The 9588-nt window shown below is 44.6% G+C and overlaps 1 protein-coding gene across 1 annotated transcript in view; it reads right to left on the minus strand.

Annotated features, from left to right (window-relative positions):
* The window catches only part of LOC102963513 (C-type lectin domain family 18 member A), a 30896-nt gene extending 22115 nt beyond the window's left edge, over nucleotides 1-8781 (minus strand). Inside the window, exon 1 of the mRNA XM_042969644.1 lies at nucleotides 8260-8781. The gene's annotated coding sequence lies outside the window, so the exon portion shown is untranslated. The remainder of the gene's footprint in view (nucleotides 1-8259) is intronic.
* Between the last annotated feature and the right edge of the window lie 807 nt (nucleotides 8782-9588).

The following is a 9588-nucleotide window of genomic DNA, read 5'->3' on the forward strand; positions in this document are numbered from 1 at the left end:
CTGGAGCCTTCTTCGGATTCTGTGCCTCCTTCTCTCTGCCCCTCGCCTCCTTGCACTCTGTCTCAAAAATAAAAAAACATGAAAAAAATAATAAAATTAAAAGGCCAATGCTTAAAAAAAGAGTAGTAACAAAGGCAGCTCTCAGGCACTGATTGTTGTGCAAGGAGCCAAGCATTTTATACACATTGTTTGAGTCTTGCAAAAAAAAAAGTATCATTGCTAATTTTACAAGCAAGTAGATAGAAGCTAGGATGATTACTTTTTTTTAAAGTTTATTTATTTTGAGAGAGTTGTATACACACAAGCTGAGGAAGGGCAGAGAGAGAGAGAGAGAGACAGAGAGAGAGAGAGAGAGAGGGAGAGGGAGGGAATCCCAAGCAGGTTCTGCACTGTCCAAACTGGACACGAGGCTTGATCCCACACTGTGGGAGCATGACCCTGGGAGCGTGACCTGAGTCAAGATCAAGAGTCAGATGCTGAACTGACTGAGCCACCCAGGCACCCCTAGGACAATTAATTTTATGCATCAACTTGGCCTAGGCCATGGTGTCCAGAAGTTTGGTCAAGTACTCCTCTGGATATTGTTGTACAGGTATTTTCTAGATATGATTGACAGTCGACTGTTTGACTAAAGCAGATCACTCGCTATAACGTGGGTGGGCCACATCCATTCACTTCAGGGCATTAAAAAAAGCACCAAGGTCTCCAGAGGAAAAAGGAATTCAGCCCCTAGACTACCTTTGAACTCAAGAACCCAACATCAAACATTCTTAGGTCTCCACCATGTCCACTGCCCTACAGATTTTGGATTTACCAGCCCCTACAGTCTGGTGAGCCAAATCCTTAAAATAAACCTCACCCTCCATACACACATCCTATAGGCTCTTTCTCTTTTTCTAGGCTTTTTTAGGGCCTAATACAGAGGCAGGGCTTTCCTGCACCACACACCAGATCTGTGGGTTGCCTCGTCCACTCACCACAGAAGACCGAGGCTGGAACAGAGAGGGCTGGAGGACTTATGAGGCACCTGAAGAGGCAGAGAGGATAGTGACCCACTCAAAACAACTCAGTAGTCCTTTATTAGACACTGTCAGCTCAGCCGAAGCGTACCGTCTCACCAGAAGGCCATTTGACAATACCTGTCAAAACTGTACGTCATCACACTCTGTGATCTGGCAATTTTATTTCCATAAATTTACCTTAGGAAAATAACTGGACTCAGGTATACTGGTAGACCTACAAACAGGACTGTTATAATAATGAGAAAATACATGTAATTAGAGGAGAGGATAAAGTTTTAAATGAGACACCCGGTCTATGCAGTACTATGCAGGCCCCATGAAAGGAAAATGAAGAACTCTCACTTCTGGGTAGGATGGAGTTGTTGGCAGCCAAATAATGTTCCCACTGAAAACAACTAGAAAAGCCAGAGAAACGATATTTCAGAGACGATATTTCAGGTTTAAGAGAGGTACAGAAGCAACAGTGGCCAGAAGGGTTAAGGATGTGCAGAGGGAGGAACCACGGAGGTGCAAAGTGACACCTTTCAGCCACCTGCAATTGCCAATTCTGGCAAGAGGCTAAGGATCCAGGTTTTCCCCAGGGGGAAGGCTGCAGGTGAGACAAGAGAAATCAGCAGAGCCGTTTATAATCCCACAGGCTGCAGTGACAAAACCGAAAGCCTGAGGAACCTCAAATATATGTTCAGTTATCACCATTACCTGAAGTCTGAAATTTTATAAGATGGGAACCTTAAAAGCTAAGCCCAACCTCTGTGAAGCAGAGCGGAATTTTGCAGAGTCACAGTGCTGAGAAGTTAAATGATCAGAGTTTGACATCTCTCAAAAGGAAACCCTCTGCTGTATACACCAGGATTTCAGTTCAAGGTCCCAAACGGGTCAGCCCTAGGAACAAGGCAAATGAGTAGTAGATGGAACTCCATTAAAACTGCATTCCATACACTTCTAATTGTAGAAGGAATTCTGGAATTAGGAAGCCACCATTTGACAACCACCATAGGAATCATCACTCAGACAAGAAGCATCAATAGATGATAAAACATTTTGGGTTTGGGTAAGTTTGTTTGTTTGTTTATTTATTTATTTATTTATTTATTTATTTATTTATTTTGAGAGAGAAAGAGCACGAGTGGGGGAGGGGCAGAGCGAGGGAGACAGAGAATCCCAAGCAGGCTCCACACCATCAGGGCAGAGTTTGACGCGGGGCTCGATCCCATGAACAGTGAGATCATAACCTGAGCCCAAATCAAGAGCTGGACGCAGAACTGAATGAGCCACCCAGGCACCCAGCCACATGAGAAAAATTAATATCAACAGGAACGGGGCAAATAGACATCATGTGCCTCCTGATACGGGGCACTGAGAACACAATCTTTCGGTGGTATTCCTGTCATAAATGCATGCCTGAATCTAATCACGAGGAAACATCAGGTTTGAAGCATCAAACCCAAGTTGACATATATTCTACAGAATAACTGGCCTGTACTCCATCGTGAAAGGTGAAAACTAAGGAACTATTCCAGATTAAAGGAGAATAAAGAGACATGATAACTAAATGCAGTGTGTGATCATGGATCGGATCTTGGACCATATATATATATGGTCCATATATATAGAGAGACTATATATATATATATATATATATATATATATATATATATATATATTACTCTAAAGAATATTGGAGAGAAAACTGGTGAATTTTGAGTAAGATTTGTAGATGGAATCATATTAATGTTGGCTTCTTCATTTTGATCATTGTACTGTGTTACACGAAGACTGATGGATGACTTCTCATCAGAGATGATGGAAGCCAGAAGACAATGAAAAGACATTTAAAGTTCTTGCGTGAAAGCAAACAAACCTGTCAACATAGAATTTTTTCTTACCTAAGGAAACCGTCTTGAAAATAAAGATGTTCCCAGATAAAAGCTGAGATAATATGTCACCTACAGGAATCCTTAAAGGGAAATCTCCAAGCAAAAGAAAAACGACCCTAGATGGAAACAGGGAAATGCATGAAGGAATGAAGAGTAATAGAAAGGGTAAATATGTAGTTAAATATAAGTAAATATTGTCTGTACAAAGCAATAGAAATGTCGACTTGAAATGTCTTATAAGAACAACACAGAAGTTGGGAGGAGGCAAGTGAAGTTAAAATACTCTAACATTATAGCCTCATTAGAGAAGTGGTCAAAGTAGTATTATATTAGACCATGAAGTCAGAAATGCATATTTTAATCTGTAGGAGTAGCCACTAAAAGAATAATAAAAGAATGTATAATTAACAAGTTTTTAGAGGAGGGAATATTTTTTAAAAGAATCCAGGGGCACCTGGGTGGCTCAATTGGTTGAACATCTGACTCTTGATTTCATCTCAGGTCATGATCTCACAGTTGGTGAGTCTGAGCCCTGCGTCGGACTCTGCACTCACAGTGTGGAGCCTACTTGGGATACTCTGTCTCCCTCTCTCTCCCAAAAATAAATTGAAAAAAAAAAAAAAAGAATGCAAAAGAAGACAACAAATAAGAGAAAAGGGAACAAGAAACAAGGACTATAGTAGGTATAAACCCAAATATATTAGTAAATACGCTAAATATAAGGGGACTAAATTCTACAATTGAAAGACTAGGATAGACAGAATGGATCAAAATCTAACAACTATAACCTGCTAACAAAGATCACACCCTAAATATTAGGCCTTGAAAACACTGAAAGTAAAAGTATCATTATCACTGATACACCTATGCTAATATCAGATCAAATAGGCTTCAAGGCAAAAAAAAGTACAAAGAGATGAAGATGTACACTTAACGATGTAAAAGGGTCATTCCACCAGAAAGACATAAACCCAGCCATTTCAATAACCATATTAAATGTAAGTGGTCTAAACACCTCAATTGAAAGTCTGATTGGACAGGAATCCTGTGGATATTCCATCCACAAGAAACCCACATAAGGACAAAAATAATTTAAAAGGAAAAGGATGGAAATATCATACTATGCTACTATGATTTTTTTTTTTTTAACAGAAGGGGTAGTATCAAAATCAGATAAAGTTGATTTCAGGGCAAAGAATACTACTAATAGTAAAAAGTTTTATTTCATAATGTTAAAGAGTTCAATTCATTAGGAGAATGTAACCATCTTAAACACTTACACACATAATGGAATTTCAAAATAAAAGAAGCAAAAGTAATAGAACTGCACAGAAAGACAGACAAATCCACAATAACGGCCAGAGATTTCAACACCCATCTTTTAATATTTGATAGAACAAGTAGGTAGAAAATCGCTGAGGATACAGACGCCTTGAATAATACCATCGACCCATTTACAAAACGGTACTTACAGAGCCCTCCACCCAACAACCCCCAATTACACTTATTTTTCAAATAAGGTTTGAACCTTATTTGAAACCAAATAAGGTTTGAACCACGGAACCTTTATCAACTTAGATCATATTCTGAACATAAAACAAGTCTTCATCCATTTAAAAGGATTCAAGTCACACACACAATGTTCTTTGACCACAGTGGAATTCAATTAGACACCAATGACAAAGATGTTTGGAAAATTCCCAAATGTTTGGAAAATAACTTAGTTCTAAATAACCCATGGGTCAAAGAGTAAATCTGGAAGTATAGCAGTATTTAGAAGTAAATGAAAATAAGAAGGTGATGGGTCAAACAATGTGTGAGTGCTGCTGACACAATAACTGGAAAGAGACCCGGGGCATCTATCCAGATGATAAAAGTGCTCTAAGACTCAATGCTGGTTACAGTTGCACTGGTACATTGGTAAATGTACCGATAAACTTGGTACATTTGTTGAAAACAACTAAATTGTACAGTGCAGCTAAACTGAGTGGATTGCGTGACACGTATACTTCACAGAAGTTGTTTCTAAAAACACCTAAGGACTGTTAAAGAAGAAATAAAATCGCATTTGCAGACAACTTAGTGGTAAACATAATAAAATTTTAAATGTATAATCTGTTAGAATTAATAAATGAGTTTATCAAGGTCACTGGATATAAGGTAAGTATAGAAAAATAAATTATAGTTCTATATTAACTATAAATAGACAATAAAATTAACAAAATACTACTTATGATAGCATCAAAACCAACAGATACCTAAAAATGAATCTTTTTTTTTAAGTTCATTTGGAGAGAGAGAGCACGCACACAAGCTGCAGACGGGGAGCGGGAGAGAGAGAGAAAGAGAGAGAGACCATGGCAAGCAGGCGCCGTGCTGTCAGCGTGGAGCCCCATGTGGCGCTGAAACTCTAGAACTGTGAGATGATGGCCCGAGCCGAAATCAAGAGTCAGACGTTTAACCGACGGAGCCACCCAGGTGCCCTCCCTAGAAATAAATCTCCTAAAACTATGCAAGTCCTCTACACTGAAATCTACACAACATTATTGAAAGAAATGTTTACAATGTAAGTAAGTGGAGACAGATACCACGCGCATGCATCAAAACATTCACTGTGATGGAGTTGTCAGTTTTTCCTAAAGTGATACACAGCGTCAAACTTAGCTCGTCTTCTGAGCCATAAAACAAGTCTTAGTACATTTAAAAGTTCCCATCAAACCCCAGCAGGTCTTTTTGTGGAAAATGATAAGCTGATTCTAAAATTTTTATGCAAATGTAAAGTTCCTAGAATATCTAGGGCAATCTTGAAGAACAGCAGAGCTGGAGGAGTTACACTCCCAAGAACCAAAACTTTCAAGGGGCTGATGTAATGAAAACAGTGTGGTATTGGTGCAAGAATACACAAGGGATCAGTGGAACATGAGCCAGAATCCAAAACGTGTCTACAGTTTTATGACAAAGCGATGCTATAAGGCTATGGAGAAAGGACAGTCCTTTTGTGCTGGGTCAACTGGATATGCACATATGCACAAGCAGTGAGTTTGTTTGTTTGTTTGTTTGTTTTGCACAAGCAGTGAACTTTAACCTCCAACTCTTACTGGATTACAACCAAAAATTTCAGCTGGATTACACATCTAAATCTGGAATGTAAAACAGGAAAGCTTGGAAAAAAACATAGGATGATATCTTTATTTATTTATTTATGTTGAGAGAGAGAAAGAAAGAACGAGAAGAGGAAGGGCAGAGAGAGAGGGAGACAAAGGATCCTAAGTGGGCTCCGTGCTAACAGCGGAGAGCCTGATGCGGAACTGGAACTCACAAACTGTGAGAACGTGACCTGAGCCAAAGTCAGAAGCTTAATGAACTGAGCCACCGAGGCACCCCGAGAATATCTTTATCAGCATAAACCTCGGAAAGAAATCTTAGTAGGCAAAGATTTCTTAAATACGACACCAAAAAAAGTCCGTTATAATGGAAAAACTATTATGTAAACAACATTAAAATTGGGAGTGGCTGTTTATCAGAAGACACCATTAACAACAGCGAAAAGATCCAGGGACTGGAAGATACAACACAAATAACCAACAGAGGAGTTCTATTTAGATTTTTAGTTATATAAAGATCTCCCATAAATCATGAACAAAAAGTCAAGTGAACCAATAGAAACATGAACAGAAGATTTGAACGGGCCCTTCACAGAACAGGATATCCTAAAGGTCAACAAACATGAAAACGCGCTCAATGCCATTATTCATCAGGGAAACAGAAACTAAGACTATGGGGAGATTAAAAAAAAAAAAAAAAAAAAAAAAGACTAGGAGGACATCAGGCGCACGCGTACCTCAATGGCTAAAATGAAAAAGACAGGTAATTCTCAAGTCTCGGCAAAGATGTGGAGGAACGGGAATTCTCTTACACACGTACCTATCTGTTTTTGCTAATATCCCAAAACCTGAAGGAATTTTTAACCGTTAACAGCAGTAGCGTGTGGGTTCGGGACCATGGGAGGTCTTAGGGCTTTTAATAAATCTACTGCTGTGTAATTTTACTTTGCAGGCTTTACTCTCACCGTCAGAAATGAAAAGTTTCACATTTTGAAAAGAACAAGTCTCTCCCATCACGCTCGAACACCAAGACCCAGGACGTAGTGGTATTTCCTCGCCCTCCTCTCTCTTGACCTTTCTTTCTGTGGCACTTACCTTGACCACTCCTGGGTCAAAGCCGGGTCTGCCTTCAAACCCCAGGGGCTGACCCCACTCTGCTCCCCTCCCACCCGTCCATCAGCCCTTCCGGTGCCTCAGTCTCGGTCCCTGGGATCTCTCCGTCACCCTCTCTCCTGGCTCCTGGACAAGCGCACTGGGGGTAGCTCTTCCCTGAGGGCTCCTCAGTTTCTCTCCGGCCTCATTTCCACCAAATTAGAGTGAGGAAGATCCACCCCCCACCCCTGCATTCCCCATCCTCCAGCTTCCCCAGCCTGCAGACAAGTCCCAGTCTCCAGGTCCTGCAGATCCTGTCACACAGCTGTCCTCCCCTCCACCAAAGCCTCTTGAGCCTGGGTCACCTCCTGCCACCCGGATGGCCCCCAGCCTCCCGCTGCTCCTGCTGGCCCCAACGTCCTGCCCCAGCCCATGTCACACCCCCCCCCCCAACTCCACCGCTTTCACCAGACCCCCATCTACTAGCTAGCTGTGTGACTGTGGACACCTTATCTAAGCCTCAGTCTCCCTCTAAAATGAGGGTTGTAGAATCTACCTCACAGAATTGTCATAAGGATTCCATGAGATAAAGTCTAGCATACAGTGCCTCCTTAATCAATGTCACCAGTTTCTACTCTTTCTGTTCAGCTCCACGGGACCGCAAGGCACGGGTGATCTGACCCCTTCCCCAAGTACCGAGACCGCCCCTCCCACCCCTCAACTGCCCCGCCCAAGCCCCTCTGTCTGTCCAGGTCCGGCCCCTGCACCTCCCCCGCCCCCCTTCTCGGCACCCTGCAGTCACTCAGGCCTAGGTTCCTCATGGGAGGTGGGAGTGAGGGGTCCACCCGGCTGTGCACCAGCCGCTCTCCCGCCTTCCGCTTCCAATAGTCCCCGCTACGCTCCTAAACCAGAATCTGTCCACAGTCACAAACCTCCATCCCCATTAAACGCGAGAGGGGCGCCTGGGTGGCTCAATCGTTGAGCGGCTGACTTCGGCTCAGATCATGATCTCACGGTGGTGGGACAGCTCAGAGCCTGGAACCTGCTCCCTGTCTCTGCCCCTCTCTCGCTCTCTCTCAAAAAATAAATAAACATTAAAACAGTATTTTAAACGGAGCGAGAGGCCTAATTAGGATCTGGGACAGGGAGAGGGGAGAAGCTCACCTGAGACAGAGCGCAGCAGCCAGACACACAGGGCCCAGCCACGCCAGGACGCCGGGACTCTACTCGGGAGCTTTGGTGGCGACGCCATCTCTCTCCGTATCAGCCCGAGGCTGGACTGAGCGTGCAGCGCTTCTCCAACCAGGCCCTCACCGTGGCCCCAGAACGAGGGGCCTGACGTCGGCTTCCTCCCTAGGTGCGGAGGGGGCGCGGTGGGGGGGCGGTGTACAGACACAGGCGCGGTGCAATTGTGGGCCAACCCCAATATCCGGGTCTCTCGGAAAGCCCCTGGAGGGGTGGGGGTGGGGCATCTGAGCGCTGGGGCGAAGTACAGAGGACTACTTGGTTTGCAAGCAGTTCAGCAGAGGACTTGGTTTACTGGCCCCTGAAACCAGTCCCGGAGAGGTCCAGGCCTCGGGTCTGGCTGGGTCCGCAGGCCTGAACTGTGATGTCAGAGGCACACCCCTTTCTTTCTCTCTGCTCTGTAGCCGTCTTTCTTTCCGTTTGGTTTGCGGGCAGGCTCTCCACACGTGGTGGAAAGATGTCCCCCAGGGCCCAAGGCTCAGGTTGGCCAGCGTAGCCACCTCGGGGAAAAGGAAGAGCCTCCTTCCTGTTACTTGAAGCAGAGGTCCGAGGCTGATGTTGGTCGACCTAGCCTGGACCATGCACCTGCCCAGACCCATCCCTGTGATCAGTGGGCTGGCTGGGCCTGGGTCACCTGTGCCCTCTGGAAGCTGAGGCATGGGGGCAGTTTCAGAGGGTCTCTGGGGACTTGGAGTCACAGCATGGTGGTTCCCAGAGGAAAGCTGGATGCAGTCACCAGAGGGTCCAGAGCAGGCACCTACCTGTCCAAAGGGGCTAATGTAACAGAAGAAGGGGGGGGGGGCTCTCCGGCCCAAGAGGGGCCCCTCTGCTGCCTCCTTCCAGCTTCTCAGTTTGGCAGCCATGTCCCCACACCCTCTCACAAAGCCCCCACCTGTTTCTCCACGTTGCTCTGCTTCCTGACTGTCCCAAGAAGTGGCCCGCAGTTTCTCCTGCGGCTCGGGAAGAAAAGCCTTGATGGCCTGCTCACCAGAGCCCTGAGACATCCTTCCGTCCCAGAGAGACCCAGACCTCGTGGTTCTGTCATAGCAACCAAGATAATCATAACAATAGATAATTGGCCACCTCCTCATCTTCCCTTCAGGTTGGGTTATCCGGTGGACTCGGCGCCAGTGCCACGAGGCACTTAGCACACACGGTACCCGGCATGTTGGAAGCACCTGGTGAATGAGGTAGGTCATGTTTTCCAACATGGCCTCCACAGTGCCTCTCCCCCCACACGCCCTTTCT

The sequence above is a fragment of the Panthera tigris genome, chromosome E2, assembly GCF_018350195.1.
Source record: "Panthera tigris isolate Pti1 chromosome E2, P.tigris_Pti1_mat1.1, whole genome shotgun sequence".
NCBI lineage: Eukaryota > Metazoa > Chordata > Mammalia > Carnivora > Felidae > Panthera > Panthera tigris.